Source organism: Aotus nancymaae, unplaced genomic scaffold (assembly GCF_030222135.1).
Source record: "Aotus nancymaae isolate 86718 unplaced genomic scaffold, 86718_ANA_hifiasm-v0.15.2.pri h1tg000040l, whole genome shotgun sequence".
NCBI classification, from domain to species: domain Eukaryota; kingdom Metazoa; phylum Chordata; class Mammalia; order Primates; family Aotidae; genus Aotus; species Aotus nancymaae.
Window position 1 is genome coordinate 41,002,003 of NW_026988454.1, and position 22,184 is coordinate 41,024,186.

At 37.7% G+C, this 22,184-nt stretch overlaps 1 protein-coding gene across 2 annotated transcripts in view; it reads right to left on the minus strand.

Annotated features, from left to right (window-relative positions):
* CENPW (centromere protein W) overlaps positions 1-22,184 on the minus strand; it is a 369,844-nt gene that overhangs the window by 261,661 nt on the left and 85,999 nt on the right. The window contains exon 4 of one of the 2 annotated variants that reach the window (XR_001111253.3): positions 6,740-6,759. The exons of the other annotated variant lie outside the window; for it this stretch is intronic. The gene's annotated coding sequence lies outside the window, so the exon portion shown is untranslated. Of the gene's footprint in view, positions 1-6,739; positions 6,760-22,184 lie in introns of those variants that run through there. 2 annotated transcript variants of the gene reach the window in all.

Below are 22,184 nucleotides of genomic sequence, written 5' to 3' on the forward strand. Positions count from 1 at the left end.
TATGTCTAGTACACATATAAAGCAGTATCAGAGTCATAACTCATAAATCTCTGAGAAACACTTCTATCAACTAAAGTTCAGTGCTTATATACAGTTTCCTTTGCCTGAAGTTTTATAGTGATTTACAGTTACTTAGCCTCACCTCCATTAATGTTGTTTATACATTTGAATTGCAATTAGATTGTTCTGCCACATTATACATTCCATTCTGGAATTCCCTCGATCTCAAATTATTTTCTTATTTACATACCTTAGTGATTTTTATTCTTTGGGCTATACATTTCTAAAGGTTTTGACAAATGCATAGTGTCATGTATTCACCACTGCTATATACAGAATACTATTGCCATCTTTTAAACATCCTCTGTTCTTCACTTATTCAAACCTTCCACCATACATCCTAAAACCCATAACAACTAATGTTTTTACTGTCACTATAGTTTTGCATTTTAGGTTTTACATTTAGGTGTATGACTGATTTTCAGACAATTTTTATGTATGGTGTGAAATAACAGACTCATAACCCCAAATGATCTAGATGATACTGTCTGTAAAAGTTTTACTTCTTTGTTTTCAATCTAGAATCATTTTCACCACTAACATTAACAAATTTTCCCCAGCACTATCTGTTGAAAAGCCTTCCGATTCTTCAATATATGTTTTCATACCTTTGTCAAAATCAATCCTCTATGTGTATGTGGGTTTACTTCTGGACTCCACTATTTTTTCCATCAGTTGATTTCTCTATCTTTATGTCAAAACCATACTGTTTTGATTCCTGTAGGTTTATAATAATTATTGAAATCAGGTAGTATTTCAATTCCAATTATCAGAGTCATTTTTTAGATTTTTTTAATGTCCATATGAGTTTTAGAATCAGCTTGTCAACTTCTAAACATAAATAATGCCAGTTTTGACTTTTATTTGGATGACATTGAATTTGCAAATCAACAGGCAGACTGAAATTTTCAAAAGTATTGAGTTTCCTAACCCATATAAAAGGTATTTTATCCATTTATTAAAATTATCTTTAATTTCTCTCAAAAATATTTTATAGTTTTAAAGGTATAGGTGATTCATATATTTTGTTAGGCTTATATTCAGATACTTCATAATTGTTGATGCTATTGTAAACTATATTTTTAATTTTAATCTTTAAATTAAATTTCAGATAAATTTTTTAATAATTTTGATAGCTTGTAGGAATATCATTGATTTTCGTATATTGACTTTGTGTCTTATTACATTGCTAAAGTCATTATTTCTTACAGTTCATTTATGAATTCCATCAGATTTTCTACATAAATGATCATATAACTTATGAATAAAATAGTTTTTCTTCTTTCTTTTCAGTCTGGATGCCTTTTTTCTTGCCTGATTGCACTCACTAGAGCCCCCAGTATAATATTACCTAAAAGTGGTAATATTGGACATCCCTATCTTGTTCCTGATCTTAGAAGGAAATCATTCAGTTTTTCACTATTATAATATTACCTGTAGGTTTTCCATAGGTGCCTGTGTTAGTCACGGTTCTCTACAGGGACAGAACTAATAGGACATATGCATATATGAAAGGGAGTTTATTAAGGAAAATTGACTCACATGATCACAAGGTAAAGTTCCACAAAAGGCCATCTGCAAGTCGAGGAGCAAGGAAGCCAATGGTGGATACTCAAAGTCCCAAAACTGCAAAATTAGGGAAGCAGACAGTGCAGCCATCAGTCTATGGCCAAAGGCCCAAGAGACCCTGGAAAACCACTAGTATAAGTCCAAGAGACAAAAGTTGAAGAACTTGGAGTCTGATGTTCAAGGGCAGGAAGCATCCAGCATGGGAGAAAGATGAAAGCTAGAAGACTCAGTAAATCTACTCTTCCATCTTCTCCTGCCTGCTTTATTCTAGCTGCACTGGCAGCTGATTAGATGGTACCCACCCAGATTGAGAATGAATCTACCTTTCCCAGTGCACGAACTCAAATGTTATCCTCTTTTAATCATAGACACACCCAGAAACAATAATTTGCACCCTTAAATCCAATGAGGTTAACACTCAGTATTAACCATCACAGTGCCCTTCATCAGACTGAGAAAATTCATTTCTATTCTTAATTTACTGAGAGTTTTCATCAGAAATGAATATGACATTTCACCTTACAACTACTTTTTCAGCACCTATTGAGATGTTCAGATGGTTTTCTTTTTATAATTTTTAATATGTAGAGCTGTACTGATTGCTTTTCAAATGTTAAACCAGTCCTGCATTTCTAGGGTAAATCCGACTTGATCATAATATATTATCCTTTTACCATATTATTGGATTTGATATACTAAAATTTTGTTTACAATTTGATAACAATAACATGTATTCATAGAGTTATCAATATGTAGTTTCTTTTTCTTACAAGAAAGATACTACAATATCTCTGTGTGGTTTTGATATAATGGTAATTTTGGCCTCAAAGAATAGGCCAGAATTCTGTTAAAAAGTATCTCTATTTAAAAATTTTTGGAAGTGCTTACGAAGAATTGGCACTATTTATTCTTTAAATGTTCTGTGACATTCACCAGTGAAGCCATCTGGACCTAAAGTTTTTTGTTTTTTGATTTTGTTTTTTATTGTACTTTAGGTTCTGGGGTACATGTGCAGATCTGTACAGCAAAAGAAACAATCACTAGAGAATAGGAAAAAATTTTTGCAATCTACCCATCTGACAAAGGGCTAATATCCAGAATCTACAAAGAACTAAAAGAGATTTACAATTAAAAAAACAGACCCATCAAAAGTGGGCAAAGGATATGAACAGATACTTTTCAAAGGAAGACATATATGAGGCCAACAAACATATGATCACAAGGTAAAGTTCCATGGTCATTAGAGAAATGCAAATCAAAACCTAAAGTTTTTTTTTAATGGAAAGTTTTTTAACTACAATATCCATTTGTGTAATAGTTATAGAGCTATTCTTGTTTTCTATTTCTTCTTGTGTGATTTTTGGTATTTGTGTCTTTCACAGATATCCATCTTATCGAAGTTGTCTAATTTATTGGCATAAAGTTGTGCAAGTATTTATCCTAATAAGATCTATAAATCACAGTGATATAATCTCTCTCTTTCCTAATATTAGTAATTTAGGTCTTCTCTATTTCCTGGTCAGTTTGACTTTATCAATTTTATTCACCTCCTGAAAGAATTAGCTTTTGGTTTTATTGATTTTCTCTATTGTCTTTATGCTTTCTTTTCATTAATTTGTACTTTGATATTATTTTCCTTATTTTGCTTAATTTAGGTTTAATTACCTTTTCATTTCCTTAAGATCACAATGAATAATCTATAGTCTTTTAAAAGAGATGGCATATCTAGTCCTTATTTCCTAAACTGTGATTCTAAAACTCAGATTTATTTTATCAATAGGAAGACACTTATATTTCTCATAATTTACAGATAGCCTCCCTGTCTCTAGGTATATTGTAAGCTTTCCAAACCACAAACATTCAGGGCTTTGGTCTTCTTGTGGATGCACTCCCATGTAGAACAACGTCAGTGAAGAAAAGAATTCAAAGATCATGTACTTTAACATAAGAGAGGAATGTGTCTGTATAATGTCACACAGTAAATTAGGAACAGAGCCACAGTTAAAACTAGTGATTCCAGACTTTATACCTAATCTTCTTTCCACTATATTATACTATTTCCTAAACTCGTGCCATTAAGCTGTCATAGTGCTAAATGTAATATCCTACTCCAAAATGATGTTTTAGATAAATCAATATCCTAATTTATAAAATACAAATTTAATATATCACATTTTAAAAATTGAATTTGATGCCTTCAATTTATATGCACTCTACTTAAATATACCTCAGCCAGTTAATCCAGAAGTTGATTTTACAAGCACTTGTCCCTTCAAGTTTGCCACTTAGCTGAGCTCATTATGTCAGTTACAGACAAAGATGTCAATGCCTGTATATATTACAATAGAAGGATAGTTACTGTTGGTTTTTTTTTTTTAATAATAATTTTGAGTGTAGTAGAGTATTTTATATATTGGTTGCAGTCTGGAACACAGTTTTATTTTATGTGTGGTAGTGCTCAAAGGAATTTACTATCTATGTAAGATAAAGAAATTGAAAAAAGAGAGAGCAAGAGAACATGCTTGTGTGTGTGTGTGTGTGTGTGTGTGTGTGTGTGTGTGTCAGAGAGAGAGAGAAAAAAAGAGGTGAAGGAAAAAAGGAGGATACAAAAAATAAAAGTTTTCATTTCTCCTCAGCTTTCCAAATAAACTAAAAAATATATAATAAACAATGTTCTTAAATTTTCTAAAGAATCTAAACCAAATCACTAAAATGTATCTTAAGAAAGGCTAAAACATCCTGGGTGTTATGCCCATCAGTTTAAACTTAATTATAAGTTACATAAGTAAAGTTGCATGACATGGGCACTAGAAAGCTACTCTTTCTCGTGAGATGATGGATATGTTCATTTGCTAGACTATAACTATTTCACTACGTACAAATACATCAAAGCATCATGTTGCACACCTTAAATACATACAATAAAACATAAAGATAAATTATAAAAGAAAGATGCCCTTCCTGCTCAAAATCATTTTCTCTACTGATAGCTCAGTATGTATGAACAATGCACTCTGTCAATCTTTTCAATATTCTAGCTCTCTTCTTTTAAATGAAAAATTCTCCTAAGAGAATGGCATACTAAGTTTCTAATATTTTAGTGAGAAGTAATTTACTGGTCAATTTACTACACTTAAAATGTTATTAGAAATGAACCTACTTCTAGACAATGATTCCTAAGGAATATAATTCAGGATCATTACCATTAGAAACCTTAGAGATCATCTAGTTGGGCCTTCTAATTTTAAAATTGAGAAAACATATATATTAAGAGACTGCTTTAATGTCACATATTGAAAACTTTTTATTGCATTAGAATTCTCAATTATTACTTACAACATACATCAAAACTGTACCATCATTTTCTGGGAAGAAGCCTGACATAATGGAAAGCGTGCTAAAACAAATAATGTGGTAAAGTGACTAGAATACAGACACTAGAAGGTATTAAGTACATTTAATCATCACAGCAAAATTTTTAGCTAAGAATTACTATTCTCATTTTAAAGATAAGAAAACTAATCCTCAGAAATTGTGCATGGCTACAACTGGTGTTAGGTTCAGGATTCAAACCCAATTCTGTCTGACTCCAAAGTCAGTGCTCTTTTTTTGAAAAAACTTAGAATTTGGGACACACTTAGCATTCGGTAAGACTCCAAGGCTAGTAGTTTTTCTTTGACATATTTTAGTATTTGGGACATGTATTAGCCCATTTTCATGCTTCTGATGAAGAAATACCTGAGGCTGGGCAATTTACAAAAGAAAGAGGTATGGACTTACAGTTCCACATGGCTAGGAAGTACTCACAATCACGGCAGAAGAGGAAAGGCACATCTCACATGGTGGCAGACAAGAGAAGAGAGGTTGTGCGGGTAAACTCTCATTTTTAAAAACATTAGATCTTGTAAGATTTATTCACTATCATGAGAACAGCATGAGAAAGACCCACCCCCTGATTCAATCATTTCCCACTGGGTCCCTCCCACAACATGTGGGAATTATGGGTCCTACAAAATGAGATTTGGGTGGGAACAAAGAGCCAAACCATATCAGGTCATATCTGTAATTTAGTAAATCCTGACACCCTCCCACAAATGTATAACTTCAAAAACATTTAGTGAAAATCTTCTATCCGCCAGCCGCTATGTTAAGAAGTGGGAATACAGAAAATAGATACACTCTGTGACTTTAAGTAAACTTCTGTCTAGTGACAGACTTTCTCCTTGACTAAACGTTAGTCAGGCTCCACTAAGCCCTCTAGTCTTCAATTTTTATGTCTGCCTTGTTGGGCCTGCATGGCCCAGTTGTAGTAAAAATTTTGCTAACTTCATTTACAGACCATTTCCCATCCTTGATACCGTCTTGTCACTCTCAATATGTGACCAGATTTCTTATACCCACCCTTGGTATCTGATCACCCTGGCCTGCTTTCAGTAAGAATTTTGTCAAATTGATTTAACTAGAATCCTCCCTTACCTCTGATGTTTATTCAGTAATTTTCTATCTCCTGGTCCCCCGATCCTTGGCTATAAATCCCTACTTGCCCATGCTGCATTAGAACTTGAGCCAATTCTACACTGAGGTCTCTTTTCCCCCATTGCAATAGCTCTGAATAAAATTTATATTTACTGCTCTAACTACTGTCCAGCTCTGGTTTTCGTTAACACTAGTAAGGAGAAAAACATGGAAACAAGCCATTACACTATAATAACTTAAGTGATGAGGGAGAATCACAGCACTTTTAAGGGCACTGAAATCAGGAGGGGGTAAGATGTTAGGGCACAGCACTGACACTTGAGGCTAAAAATATAGAATGCTCTTTCTTTAGAGTGCTTCCATTACACATGAAAGCAATTGTGCAAACATGAATAATAAAGTCAAAAATCCCATGATTTTCAGGCTAAGTTCTCTGAACCATCAATTTGAGTATCAAATTGAGAGCAATTTAATTTGAATATTAGTGAACAATATTGGTTACATTAGTATTCAACAGGAAATACTTACAAACCTTAAATTGAAGGTTCCAAATATAATTCAGGATTCTCTCTTCTTCAAGTAAATTTAAAACAAATCCTCACCCCCGATCCAAATTGTTTCCACATTAACACATGTGGTTGCAGGCTTAGAGACCTTCAAGATAAATAATGAACTATGTTACTGAAAATTTGGTGTAAGCTTTAAACTGAGAATTGTCATCACTTGAGTATATTTTTCCTCCAATTTGAATGTGAAGAGCAATTCTGCATCTTTGCTTATTAAAAACACAAATATTACCCACAAGAATAGAATTTGTTCAAAAACAAATAATTAAAATGTAACCATCAAAGAAAAAAGCTTTCCTTAAAAAAACAAATGGAAGAAAAAACATTCACAGGACATTATTTTGAGACAACAGTTTTTCATGCTACAAATAGTGTTTCGTTCTAAGAGATAACCATCCTAAAGTCCCTGATTTACAAGATAATTAGTGAGGAGCACAAAGTTAGGGAGAAAAAGAAGGTGTTTAATGGTCTGTTGAGTGATCTCTTCTAATACTGATTTTTAAATTAATTTTCTTTCCAATGCAGCTAATTCACTGACTTGCTCTTGAAATAACCAACATACATTTGACTCCTCTGACATGGAATGTTCCAAGCTAATATTCAAGGTAAATAATTGCCATTCTGCCTTAAATACATTAACTCTACCAGATACTTTCTAATATTATTTTGTAAATCATCTTTTAAGGTAAATCGTATTTGCATTTACAAATTAGTATCAACCTCTCAATCCTTATTTCTCACCATTCTGGAATTTATTAATTCTTTGTCTTTTCTTTTTCATTGTTACTAGCTGTCTAAAATATAGACTCTCTAGCAAAGTTTCTTCATGTAATGATCAAAAATCTGAATGGAGAATAGCAGGTCACAGAGAAGCTAAAAAAATCCCTTAGTATTAGATCAGTGAAAATCAGAACAGAAACAGACATTTGGAGGTGAGATACAAAATAATTAAATAATAAAGAGTATTTATGAATAAGTAAAAAAAATTATTATACAGATAATAAACCTTAAAATTTAAACAAAATGGAGATGATTGCATACTAGAATAATCAGAGAAAACTCCCTAGAGAACTTAGTTTCACTGGTCCATGAAGAAATTGTTAAGTAGGTTTTCACACAGATTGTTTATTACCTCCTACACAGACCAAAAGGGATCTGTCAAGGTAAAATTAAGTAAGACATATAATGTATATTTTATTATTCTAATTCCCCAAGTCATGAACATCTGTTAATTAAAATCTTCAAAAACTACATTACTATATGTACTTGTCTTTAATTATTGTTCCAAACTGATGATGACTCCTTTCTCTAGGCAGACCGCTTTTCTATCATGATATAGGCAATAACATTAATAACTATTCATTATAAGTGTATTTATTCTATTCCTTCATTAGGTTGATTCTATTAGGATTCTCATTGTCTTCATGAAAATGTATTACTTTCTTCCTCAGTACACAAATAAAGAAATCATTCTTAAATAGGGGCATGGAAAGCTCACCAATGGTAACAGGCTGGTAGAAAAAGTATAGATGCTGATAAATGGCAAATGCAGTCATAGAATCCTGGAAAATTTCTCATTTGATTGCTTCAATAGTCCTAGTAAATTAGGAAGCTGAATAAAAACAGGAAGAAGAGATGTTGTGGTTTGAGGAGAGAGGGGAGTATATGAAATATTTTGAGGGAAGAGTGAGAGAGCAATTTGACTAGGGACATATAGTATGATTACCTGAAAGCAGTAAGATCTCCTTTGAGGATCACAGCCATGAATTATCCTGAGATAATTTTATATTTTTATCCAGCCACATTCAGCTGTGTAAGTATCATTGGGAAATGGATGGAGAATTCGATTAAAACAGGATTTCAGTTTTGCCAGAAGAGGAAAGTAAAAGAAGTGAAAGAAACCAAAACTATATCCAAGAAAATTATTATCATTGACCAGAAAGTGTACACTCAACAGAAAAAATGAAGACAATGAGATAATATAGACTGGCATTCTCAATGAAGTCAAAAGTAAGTTGAGATTAAGATTCTAGAAGATGAGAGCTAGAAAGATGATGGTGATAAACATACGGTCCCATGCATAAAGTTTAGATTATTGGATGGTATTTCTTTTTGTGGTTGTTGTAAATGAGGTTGCATTCTTGATTGGCTCTCAGAATGTACATTGTTGTGGTACAGAAATGCTACTAATTTTTGTATATTAATTTTCTAGCCAAAAACTTTGCTGAAGTTTTTTTTTTAAATCAGACATAGATCTAGGAGGTTTTGGGCAGAAACTATGGGGTTTTCTAGGTATCGATTCATGTCATCTACAAAAAGAAACAGTTTGACTTCTCTTTCTATTTGGATGTTTTATTTCTTTCTCTTGCCTGATTGCTCTGGCTTTAACTTCCAGTACTATGTTGAATAGCAGTGGTGAAAGTGGGCATCATTGTCTTGTGCTGATTTTCAAGGTGAATGTTTCCAGCTTTTCCCCACTCAGTATGATACTGGCTTAGGTTTGTCATAGATGGCTGTTATTATTTTGAGGTATGTTCCTTTAATACCTAGTTTGTTTATAATACCTAGAGGTTTTAACATAAAGCGATGTTGATTGTAATCAAAAGCCTTCTCTGTATCTATTGAGATGATTGTATGGTTTTTGTTTTTAGTTGTGTGATTAATCACATTTATTGATTTGCATAGGGTGAAACACTTTTCATCACAAGAGTAAAGTCTACTTGATCATGGTAGATTAGCTTTTTGATGTGCTACTGGATTCAGTTTGCTAGTATTTTGTTGAGAATTTTTGCATCTATGGTTATCAGGAATATTCTCCTGATTTTTTTGTGTGTCTCTGCCAGATTTAGGTATAAGAATGATGCTAGCCACATAAAAGGAGTTAGGGAGGAGTCCTGCTTCAATTTTTAAAAATAGTTCCAGTAGGAATGGTACCAGCTTTTGTTTATACATCCATGAGAATTTGGCTATGAATCCATTTGGTCCTGGACTTTTTATGGTTGGTAGACATTTTTTTCCATATACATATACATACACACACACACACACACACACACACACACACTCTTTAGGTTATATGATACATGTGCAGAAGGTGCACGTTTGTTACATACATATATACATGCTATGGTGGTTTGCTACACCCATCAACCCATCATCTACATTAGGTATTTCTCCTAATGCTATCTATCCCTCCCCTAATCCCCACTCCCCAACAGGCCCCAGTGTGCAATGTCCCACTCCCTATTTCCATGTGTTCTCATTGTTCAACTCCCACTTATGAGTGACAACATGTGGTGTTTGGTATTCTGTTCTTGCGTGAGTTTGCTGAAAATGATGGTTTCCAGCTTCATCCATGTCCCTGCAAAAAACACGAACTCATCTTTTTATGGCTGCATAGTACTCCATGGTGTATATGTGCCAAATTTTCTTTATCCAGTCTATCATTCATGGGCATATGGGTTGGTTACAAGCCTTTGCTATTGTGCACAGTGCCAATTTGTAATCTTTTGGGTATGTAACCAGTAATGGGATTGCTGGGTCAAATGGTATTTCAGTTTCCAGATCCTTGAAGAATTGACACACTGTCTTTCACAATGGATGAATGAATTTACACTCCCAAAAGTGTAAAAGCATTCCTATTTCTCCACATCCTCTTTAGCATCTGTTTCCTGACTTTTTCATGACCACCATTCTAACTGACATGAGATGTTATTTCATGGTGGTTTTGATTTGCATTTCTCTAATGATCAGTGATGATAAGCTTTTTTTCATATGTTTGTTGGTTGCAGGAATGTCTTCTTTTGAAAAGTGTCTGTTCATATCCTTCTACTTTTTAATGGGGCTGTTTGTTCTTTTCCTATAAATTTGTTTAAGTTCTTTATACATTCTGGATATTAGCCCTTTGTCAGATGACTAGATTGCAAAAAGTTTCTCTCAATCTCTAGGTTGTCTGTTCACTCTGATGATAGTTTCTTTTGCTGTGCAGAAGCTTTTAGATCCCATTTGTCAATTTTGGCTTTTGTTGCCACTGCTTTTGATGTTTTAGTCATGAAGTCTTTGCCCATTCCGATGTTCTGAATGGTATTGCCTTGGTTTTCATCTAGGGTTTTTATGGTTTTAGATTTTAGGTTTAAGTCTTTAATCCATCTTGAGTTAATTTTTGCATAAGGTGTAAGAAAGGAGTCCAGTTTCAGTTTTCTGCATTTGGCTAGCCCAACACCATTTATTAAATAGGGAATCCTTTCTGCATTGCTTCTTTTTGTCATGTTTGTCAAACATCATATGGTTGAAGATGTGTGGTGTTATTTCTGAGGCCTCTGTTCTGTTCCATTAGTCTCTGTTTTGGTACCAGTACCATGCTGTTTTGGTTACTGCAGCCTTGTAGTATAGTCTGAAGTTAGGTAGTGTGATGCTTCCAGCTTTCTTCTTTTTACTTAGGATTGTCTTGGCTATGAGGGCTTCTTTTTTGGTTCCATATGAAATTTAAAGTAGTTTTTTGGATGGAGATACAAGATGACCGAATAGGAACAGCTCTGGAGTGCAGTTCCCAGCAAGAATGCAGAGGGAGAGTGGTCACTGCATTTCCAAATGAGTTGTTACTGCCCACAGACCAGGAGATTCCTGAGCAGAAAAGCATCATGAGTCACTAGCATGGCTATTTCAGCCAGCATAGCGGGTCTCTGCACAAAAACTCACACAAATCTGGGCAGCCATTTCAACTGGAGCCTGGAACACCTGGGAGACAGAGTCATCCATTCAACTGAAAAAAAGGGGGCTGAAACAGGGAGATGGGTGACCTGGCTTGGCAGGTCCCACCCTCACAAAGACCAGCAATCTGAAATGCTCTGGACTGAGTTTCACACGCACACAGCTGGAGCCGGGATGGTCCAGCTCTGTCGGGGGAAGGGTGTCTGCCATTACTGAGGCAGTCTACCACTACCGAGGCAGTCTGCCATTACCGAGGCAATCTGCCATTACCAGGGCAGTCTGCCATTACTGAGGCAGACCACCATTACCAAGGCAGTTCTAACTACACCTCTATAAACAAAACTGTAAGGAAGTTCACACAGCAGCTGGGCAGAGTCCACAGCAGCTCAGCAATGCCTCTGCTAGCAGACTGTGACTAGGCTACCTCCTTGCTGGGCAGGGCATCTCTGAAAAAAGGCAGCAGCATGTCAGGAACTGATAAATAAAGCCCCACCTTCCCAGGACAGAGCACTAGGAAAAAAAGGCAGTTATGAGTTCCGCTGCAGCAGACTTAAAAGTACATGCCGGGAGCTCTGAACAGAACAATGGAGCTCATAGCTCAGCACTTGGGCTCCTATAAGGGACAGACTGTCTCCTCAAGGAGCTCCCCCATATATCCAAAGAGACACCTCATAAAGGAGAGCTCAGGCTGACATCTGGCGGGTATCCTTCTGGCACAAAGATAGCAGTAGAAGAAACTGGCAGCAACTGTTACTGTTCTGCGGCTGCCGCAGGTGATCCCCAGGCAAGCAGGGTCTAGAGTGGACCTCCAGCAGTCCTACAGCAGAGGGGTCTGACTGTTAGAAGGAAAATTAAAAAATAGAAAGAAATAACTTCATCATCAACAAAAAGGAAGTCCACTCAGAGACCCCATCTGAAAATTACCAACTACAAAGGCCACAGGTAGATAAATCCACAAAGATGGGGAAAAAACAGGGCAAAAGGATGAAAACACCCAAAACCAGAATGCCACTTCTCCTCCAAGGAATCACAACTCCTCACCAGCAAGGGAACAAGGCTGGATGGAGAATGATTCTGATAAATTGACAGAAACAGGCATCAGAAAGGGTAATAACAAACTTCTATGAGCTAAAAGAACATGTTCTAAACTAATGCAAATAAACTAAGAACCTTGAAAAAAGGTTTGATGAAATCCTAACGAGAATAAAGAGCTTAGAGAAGAATATAAATGAATGGATGGAGCTGAAAAACACAACACAAGAACTTTGCGAAGCATACACAAGTTTCAATATCTGAATCAACCAAGCAGAAGAAAGGATATAAGAGATTGAAGATACACTCAATGAAATAAAATGAGAAGGCAAGATTAGAGAAAAAAGAGTAAAAAGAAATGAACAAAGCTCTAAGAAATATGAGATTATGTGAAAAGACCTAATCTACGTTTCATAGATGTACCTGAATGTGATGGTGAGAAACACTCTTCAGGAGACTATCCAGGAGAATATCCCCAACCTAGCAAGGCAGGCCAATATTCAAGTCCAGGAAATACAGAGAATACCACAAACATATTCCTCAAGAAGAGCAACCCCAAGGCACAAAATTGTCACATTCACCAGGATTGAAATGAAGGAAAAAAATGCTAAGGATGGCCAGAGAGAAAGGTCAGGTTACCCACACAGGGAAGCCCATCAGATTTACAGTAGATCTCTCGGCAGAAACCCTACAAGCCAGAAGAGAGTGGGAGCCAATATTCAACATCCTTAAAGAAAAGAACTTTCAACCTAGAATTTCCTATCCAGCCAAACTAAGCTTCCTAAGTGAAGGAGAAATAAAATCTTTTATGACAAGCAATTACTCAGAGATTTCATCACCACCAGGCCTGCCTTACAAGAGTTCCTGAAAGAAGCACTAAACATAGAAAGGAACAACCAGTACAAGCCACTCCAAAACCATAACAAACAGTAAAGAACATCGACACAATGAAGAAACTGTGTCAACTAATGGGCAAAACAACACGCTAGATCAAAATGGCAGGATGAAATTCACGCATAACAATATTAACCTTAAATGTAAATGGACTAAATGCCCCAATCAAAAGACACAGACTAGCAAATTGTATAAAAATTCAAAACTCATCTGTGTGCTGTATCCAGGAAACCCATCTCATGTGCAAGGACACACATAGGCTGAAAATAAAGGGATGAAGGAAGATTTATGAAGCAAATGACAGAAAAAAAAAAGCAGGAGTTGCAATCCTAGTCTCTAATGAAATAGACTTTAAACAACAAAGATCAAAAGAGACAAAGAAGGGCATTACATAATGGTAAAAGGATCAATGCAACAAGAAGAGCTAATGATCCTAAATATACACGAACCCAATACAGGAGGACCTGGATAAATAAAGCAAGTTCTTAGTGACCTACAAAGTGACTTAGACTCCCACACAATAATAGTGGGAGAATTTAACACCCCACTGTCAATATTAGACAGATCAATGAGACAGAAAATTAACAAGAATATCCAGGACTTGAACTAAGATCTGGACTAAGCAAACCTAATGAAATTTATAGAACTCTCAACCCCAAATCCACAGAATACACATTATTCTCAGGACCACATCACACCTACACTAAAACTGATCACATAATTAGAAGCAGATCACTCCTCAGCAAATGTAAAAGAATGGAAATCATAACCAACAGTCTCTCAGACTACAGTGCAATCATATTAGAACTTAGGATTAAGAAACTAACTCAGAACTGCACAACTTCTTGGAAACTGAACAACTGGCTCTTGAATGTCGACTGGATAAATAATGAAATGAAGGCAGAAATAAAGATGTTCTTTGACATCAATGAGAATGAAGACACAACGTACCAGAATCTCTGGAATACATTTAAAGTAGTGTCTAGAGGAAAATTTATAGCAATAAAAGCCCACATGAGAAGCAAGGAAAGATCTAAAATTGACACCCTATCATCAAAATTGAAAGAGTTAGAGAAGCAAGATCAAAAAAACTCAAAAGCTATCAGAAGACAAGAAATAACTAAGATCAGAGCAGAACTGAAGGAGACAGAAACACAAAAAGTCCTTCAAAAAATCAATAAATCCAGGAGCTGGTTTTTTGAAAAGATTACCAAAATAGACCACTAGCCAGACTAATAAAAAAAGAAATGAGAGAAGAATCAAATAGATTCATAAAAAATGAGAAAGTAGATATCACACAGATTCCACAGAAATACAAACTACCCTCAGAGATTATTACAAACAACTCTATGCACATAAACCAGTAAACATGGAAGAAATGGATAAATTCCTGGACACTTATGCCATTCCAAGCCTAAACCAGGAAGAAGTTGAAACCCTGAATAGATCAATAACAAGGGCTGAAGTTGAGGCAGCAATTAGTAGCCTACCAACCAAAAAAAATCCCAGGTCCAGATGGGTTCACAGCTGGATTCTACCAGACATACAAAGAGGAGTTGGTAGAACTCCTTCTGAAACTATTCCAAAGAATACAAAAAGAGGGAATCCTTCCCAAATCATTTTATGAGACCAACATCATCCTGATACCAAAACCCGGCAGAGACTCAACAGAAAAAGAAAACTTCAGGCCAATATCCATGATGAACATTGATGCAAAAGTCTTCAATAAAGTACTGGCAAACCAATTGCAACAGCACATCAAAAAGCATTTCCATCACGATCAGGTAGGCTTCATCCCAGGGATGCAAGGTTGGTTCAACATAGGCAAGTCTATCTATAAACATAATCCACCACATAAACAGAACCAAAGATAAAAACCACATAATCATCTCAATAGATGCAGTGAAGGCCTTCAACAAAATTCAACAGCTCTTTATGCTAAAAATTCTCAATAAACTAGGTATTGATGGAACAAATCTAAAAATAATAAAAGCTATTTACAACAAACCCACAGCCAATATCATACTGAATGGGCAAAAACTGGAAGCATTCCCTTTGAAATCTGGCACTAGACAAGGATGCCCTCTCTCACCACTCCTATTCAATATAGTATTGGAAGTTGTAGCCAGATCAATCAGGCAAGAAAAAGAAATAAAGTGTATTCAATTAGGAAAGGAGGATGTCAAATTGTCTCTATTTGCAGATGACATGATTGTATATTTACAAGACCCCATCATCTCAGTCCAAAATCTCCCTAAACTGATAAGCAACTTCAGCAAAGTCTCAGGATACAAAATCAATGTGCAGAAATCACAAGCATTCCTATACACCAAAAACAGACTTAAAGAGATCCAAATCAAGAGCAAACTGCCATTCACAATTGCTACAAAGAGAATAGAATACCTCAGAATACAACTAACAAAGGATGTAAAAAAAACCTCTTTAAGAAGAACTACAAATCACTGCTCAAGGAAATAAGAGAGGACACAAACATATGAAAAAAAATTCCACGCTCATAGTTAGGAAGAATCAACATTGTGAAAATGGCCATACTGCCCAAAGTAATTTATAGATTCAACACTATCCCCATCAAGCTACCTATGACCCTCTTCACAGCACAGGAAAAAAAAAAAAAAAAAAACACCTTAAACTTCATATGGAACCAAAGGAGAGTCCACATAGCCAAGACAATCCTAAGCAAAAAGAAATAAAGCTGGAGGCATCACGCTACCTGACTTCAAACGATATTACAAGGCTAGTAATCAAAACAAAATGGTATTGGTCCCAAAACAGAGATATAGACCAACGGAACAGAACAGAGGCCTCAGAGGCAACACCACACAGCTACAACCATCTGGTCTTTGGTAAACCTGACAAAAACAAGCAATGGGGAAAGGATTCTCTGTTTAATAAATGGTGTTGAGAAAACCAGTAGCCATGTGCAGAAAACAGAAACTGGACCTCTTCCTGACACCTTACACTAAAATTAACTCCAGATGGATTAAAGACTTAAACATAAGACCTAACATCATAAAAACCCTAGAAGAAAACCTAGGCAAAACCATTCAGGACATAGGCATAGGTAAGTACTTCATGACTAAAACACAAAAAGCATTGGCAACAAAAGCCAAAATAGACAAATGGGATCTAATTAAACTCCAGAGCTTCTGCACAGCAAAAGAAACAATCATTAGCGTGAACCAGTAACCAATAGAATGGGAAAAAATTTTTGCAATCTCCCCATCTGACAAAGGGCTAATATCTAGAATCTACAAAGAATTAAAACAGATTTACAAGAAAAAACAAACAAACCCATTCAAAAATGGGCAAAGGATATGAACAGACACGTTTCAAAAGAAGACATATATGAGGCCAACAAACATATGAAAAAATGCTCATCATCACTGGTCATTAGAGAAATGCAAATCAAAGCCACATTGAGATACCATCTTATGCCAGTTAGAATGGCAATCATTAAAATATCTGGAGACAACAGATGCTGGAGAGGATGTGGAGAAATAGGAACACTTTTACACTGTTGGTGGGAGTGTAAATTAGTTTAACCATTGTGGAAGACAGTGTGGTGATTCCTCAAGGACTAGAAATAGAAATTCCATTCGACCCAGCAATCCCATTACTGGGTATATATCCAAAGGACTGTAAATCATTCTGTTATAAAGACACATGCACACATATGTTCACTGTGTCACTGTTTACAATAGCAAAGACCTGGAACCAACCCAAATGCCCATCGATAATAGACTGCACAAGGAAAATGTGGCACATATACAGCATGGAATACTATGCAGCCATAAAAAACAATGAGTTCGTGTCCTTTGTGGGGACATGGATGAATCTGGAAACCATCATTCTCAGCAAAGAATGACACAAGAACAGAAAATCAAACACCGCATGTTCTCACTCACAGGTGGGTGTTGAACAATGAGAACACATGGACACAGGGAGGGGAGCATCACACACTGGGTCCTGTTGGGGGGTACTGGGGAGGAACAGTGGGGCGTAAGGAGTTGGGGAGGGATAACATGGGAAGAAATGCCAGATATAGGTGACAGGGAAGGAGGCAGCAAACCATATTGCCATGTATGTACCTATGCAACAATCCTGCATGTTCTGCACATGTACCCCAGAACCTAAAGTGCAATAAATTTAAAAAAACAAAAAGAGAGAGAGAGAGTCACAGCACTCCTTAGGAAAACTAAGGAAGACTAAGGACACTGTCATTGAAAACCATCATGATAAATGTTTAAGGAAACAATACATTAAGGCATTTCCTCCCTCAAAAAAATAAAATAAAATAAAGTAGTTTTCTCTAATTCTGTGAAGAAAGTCAGTGATATCTTGATGGAGATAGCACTGAATCTATAAATTACTTTAGGTATTATGGCCATTTTCACAATATTGATTCTTCCTATCCATGAGCATGGAATGTTTTTCCATTTGTTTGTGTCCTCTCATATTTCCTTTTGCAGTGGTTTGTAGTTCTTCTTGAAGAGGTCCTTCACATCCCTTGTAAGTTGTATTCCTAGGTATTTTATTCTCTTTGTAGCAATTGCGAATGGGAGTTCACTCATGATTTGGCTCTCTTTTTGTCTATTATTGGTATATAGAAATGCTTGTGATTTTTGCACATTGATCTCATATCCTGAGACTTTTCTGAAGTTTCTTATCAGCTTAAGAAGATTTTGGTCTGAGATGATAGGATTTTCTAAATATACAATCATGTCATCTGCAAACAGTGACAATTTTACTTCCTCTCTTCCTATTTGGATACTCTTTATTTCTTCTCTTGCCTGATTGCCCTGGACAGAACTTTCAATACTATGTTGAATAGGAGTGGTGAGAGAGGGCATCCTTGTCTTGTGCTGTTTTTCAAAGGGAATGCTTTCAGTTTTTGCCCATTCAGTATATTGGCTGTGGGTTTTTCATAAATAGCTCTCATTGTTTTTAGATACGTTCCATCAATACCAAGTTGATTGTGAGTTTTTAGCATGAAGGGCTGTTGAATTTTATTGAAGGCCTTTTCTGCATCTATTAAGATAATCATGTGGATTTTGTCTTTGGTTCTGTTTACGTGATGAATTACATTTATTGAGTTGTATATGTTGAGCCAGCCTTGCATCCCAGGGATGAAGCTGACTTGATCATGCGGATAAGCTTTTTGATATGCTGCTGGATTTGGTTTGTCAGTATTTGGGGATTTTTAATTGATGTTCATCACGGATACTGGCCTAAAATTTTCTTTTTCAGTCTTGTCTCTGACAGGTTTTTGAATCAGGATGATGCTGTCCTCATAAAATGAGTTAGGGAGGATTCCCTCTTTTTTTATTGTTTTGAATAGTTTCAGAAGGAATGCTAACTGCTCCTCTTTGTACCTCTGTAGAATTCAGCTGTGAATCTGTCTGTTCCTGGAATTTTTTTGATTGGTATGCTGTTAATTACTACCTCAATTTCAGAAATTATTATTGGTCTATTCAGGTATTCAACTTCTTCCTGGTTTAGCATTGGGAAGGAGTATCTGTCTGGAAATTTATCCATTTCTTCTGTATTTTTTACTTTATTTGTGCAGAGGTGTTTATAGTATTATCTGATGGTAGCTTGTATTACTGTGGGATCAGTGGTGATATCCCCTTTATTATTTTTTATTGCATCTATTTAATTCTTCTCTCTTTTCTTCTTTATTAATCAGACTAGCAGACGATCTATTTTGTTGATCTTTTCAAAGATCAACCAGCTCCTGGATTCATTGATTTTTTGAAGGTTATTTTGTGTCTCTATCTCCTTCAGTTCTGCTCTGATCCTAGTTATTTCTTGTCTTCTGCTAGCTTTTGAATTTGTTTGCTCTTGCTTCTCTAGTTCTTTTAATTATGATGTTAGGGTGTCAGTTTTAGACCTTTCCTGCTTTCTCTTGTGGGCATTTAGTGCTATAAATGTTCCTGTAAACACTGCTTTATCTGTGTCCCAGAGATTCTGGTACATTGTGTCTTTGTTCACATTAGTTTCAAAGACTATTTCTGCCTTCATTTCATTATATACCCAGCAGTCATTCAGGAGCAGATTGTTCAGTTTGCATGTAGTTTTGTAGTTTTGATTGAATTTCTTAATCCTTGTAAGGCTGGCTGTGTCGTGCAGAGTTCGGACACATCCCCTCCCCTCGCGGGGAGTTTGGACACACCTCCTCCCCTTGCCGGGAGCTCTGACATGCCCCCTACCCTCGCAGGGAGCTCGGACACGCCTCCTCCCCCCCCCCCCGGAGCCTGGGAATAAAAGCCCCATCAGGACCTACCTGATACTATTTGTCCCATTCAGGCCCCACTCCCTGCCTACTATTTTGTCCTACCTGGGCCCCACTCCCCTCCATTTTGTTTCATCCGGGCCCCACTCCCCTCCATTTTGTCCCACTCACCTTGGGCACAGCCAATCAGATGCCTCCACTCCCTATAAAACCCCGTGCCTGAGAGGAGTCCACGTGACTTCTCCAGCCCCTCCTGTCCGGACTGCAGAACCTCTCCCGGGAGCCTGAATAAATTCCCTTGCATTGGATTATTTTTGTGCTGGCCTCAGTTTCTTCATTTTATCCTAGGCAAGAACAGACCTTACAGATGGTGCCGAAACCTGGGAAGGAGTTGTAAGACCCCTCCTGGGGGAAATTGACTCCTCCACGCAGAGCCGGACCGGGAAGCTGCCGTTTCACCTCAAGGTAAGACTTCTGTTACCCACTACCCCACCTGCTGCTTTCAGGGAGTCCCTGTCCGAAAACCGCTGCACAGCATCAGGGATTCCGACCGCCGCGGGGTCCGTGACCCCCGGCTTCCCTGCTGTGGGGTCCGTGACCCCCGGCTTCCTTCCCCACAGGTCCATGACCCTGGCAGTCCTCCCGCCATGAGTCCGTGGCTCCAGCTTCCCTCCCTTCCTTCCCCACGGGTCCGTGACCCTAGGAGGCCTCCCGCCGTGAGTCCGTGACTCCGGCTTCCTTCCCCACGAGTCCGTGACTCCAGTTTAGGACCTGAGTGTAAGAGGAGACGTCCCTACACTCTTGTTCTCTCCCCGTGAGGGGTATTTTTAGGGTCAGGAATTTGACGGAGATGCCCCCACTTTCCTGAACCCTCACCAGCAACCGAGGTGTGGGTACTCAGAAGCCCTGTTTAAGCAGCCCTGCCTCACCGCAGAGCCAAACCCCCAGCTTATAACAAATTCGTTGTTGTAAATTAGCCCATTTGGCATAAAAGGCTCCCGTTTTTTAAAAGCTGTATTTTTGGCTTCTTTCTTTTTCTGTCTCTCTCTTAGCTTTCTCTCTTTCTCCCTCTCAAAATGGTGGCTGTACTACGCCCTTAAGATGGCGGCCGCTTCTCGCTCTTAGCTTTCTCTTCCACCTAAGATGGCAGCAGCTTTCTATTAACTCTTTCTCCTGCTTTTTATTAACTCTACTTTCTCCTGCTTTCTATTAACTCTGCTTTCTATTAATTCTACTTTCTCCTGCTTTCTATTAACTCTGCTTTCTATTAACTCTACTTTCTCCCGCTATTAACTCTGCTTTCTATTAATTCTACTTTCTCCTGCTTTCTATTAACTCTGCTTTCTATTAACTCTACTTTCTCCCGCTATTAACTCTGCTTTCTATTAATTCTACTTTCTCCTGCTTTCTATTAACTCTACTTTCTCCCGCTTTCTGTTAACTCTACTTTTTCCCACTTCCTATTTACTCTACTTTCTCCTGCTTTCTACTTTTAACTCTATTTTTCTCCTTTTCTTCCTAATTCTGGAGTGAGTGAGTGAGTGAATTTATGTGTAGTCCCATGGCCTAACAGCTATGGGGCTTGTGTGGGCCTCAACCTGTGGTTCCATGGGGATGTGGCCAGGAAGGCATCAGACTGGTCTCCCATCTGAGGGGCACCCACCCTTTGTTTGTCAGTCTTGTATGTAGTACTGTCTTTATTGTAGCCATGTGGCAGATAGCCCTGGCCATGTCTTTTCTTGGTTTTTGCCTAATTATGATCATTATAAACGTGCAGGCTTTCTGGTATCTTCATTCCCAACCCACCCTCTGTTCCTCTTGCACCACCACCAAGGTACTTCTAGCCAAAGAAACCTCTTCTTCACCCTTAGCCCCTCCACCCTCCTCTTCCTTTTCTGACCCCGATGCATCTGAGGAACTCTCCTTTCCGCTGGCCCGACCCAATGATCCTCTGCCTTATGATAAACCTCAAACCCCTTCAGCTCCTCCACCCCCTAATTACAACCTGGCCTCACCTGTTAGTGCTCACACCTGCTCACACGGTGCTCCCAACGACAAGGCCTCCCTCCTTTGCCCCCTCTGCGAGGTGGCCGGAGCAGAGGGCATTGTCCGAGTGCATGTTCCCTTCTCCCTCTCTGACCTATCGGCCATTGAGAAACGCCTAGGTTCTTTTTCCACCAACCCTACTGCTTACACCAAGGAATTCCATTACCTTACTCAGGCATATGATTTAACCTGGCATGACACGTTTGTCATCCTATCCTCCACCCTCACCCCAGACGAGTGTGACCGATTTTTACAGCAGCCCGGGAACACACTAATCAGGTACATCTTACTGATAACTAGATGCCAGTAGGTGCGGCAGCGGTCCCAAAGGCCAACCCTAATTGGGACTATCAGGACGGTCGAGATGGCCGCCGCTGCCGAGACCAGATGCTACGGTGCCTCCTGGTGGGCATGCAAAACGCAGCCCAAAAGGTAGTCAATTACAATAAGTTAAGGGAAATAACTCAGGGACCTGATGAAAACCCAGCCGTCTTCCTTGACCACTTAACTAATGTTATGATCCTCCATACACGGCTGGATCCGGCCTCCTCAGTAGGAACTACGGTCCTAGCCACCCA